The following is a 711-nucleotide window of genomic DNA, read 5'->3' as shown; positions in this document are numbered from 1 at the left end:
TGGACTGGTCTTTAAGTGGACTGGTCTTTAACTGGACTGGTCTTTAACTGGACTGGATGGAACTTGTTGTTCTTGTTTTGTCTCGATCCACGACCGAACTGACCCAGTGGACATGTTTCAGCACAGTGTCTTTGTCTCCTTGTTTTGGACAGAACACACACACTTGATTAGGAACACTTGAAAATGAGTTTAGAAGAAGAGTCCAGTCAGTGCAGCAGGTCTCGTCTTCATGATGTCGGAGACGGCAACACTGAAGGAGCTGAGGAATGTTCTGCTTGGGTTCTCCAGGTTTCGGGGCCATGGGGTGAGGAAGCCTAATCTGTCTCATTTGAATACGACCGTCGGATGAAGTCAGATGGAAAATGTAGTTTCCTTCATTAGAGGCAGCTGACCAAGATGAGGCCCGTTCTTCTGGAACAGTGGAATTATTTTAGTTGGTTTTAAACTTCTAAAAACGGTCTTCTTTATCCAACATTTTTCAGTCGGATCATCTGGACACAAAAAAAGAAACTGTCCAGATGGCCTGAGTGAAAAAAGTTGATTATTGAGCGTGGACTTTGTGGTCTTCTTTATCCTTCTGATCTGCCACAGCCTTACGTGCCTGCCCACTGTCCTGCTGCTCCTGACTGGACCTACAAGCAGGTCTAAGCTCTGGACCTGAAACCAGGTCTAAGCTCTGGACCTAAAACCAGGTCTAAGCTCTGGACCTAA

The sequence above is a fragment of the Nematolebias whitei genome, chromosome 10 (genome assembly GCF_014905685.2).
Source record: "Nematolebias whitei isolate Nwh7 chromosome 10, NemWhi1, whole genome shotgun sequence".
NCBI lineage: Eukaryota > Metazoa > Chordata > Actinopteri > Cyprinodontiformes > Rivulidae > Nematolebias > Nematolebias whitei.
Note: the sequence above shows the minus strand (reverse complement) of the source record.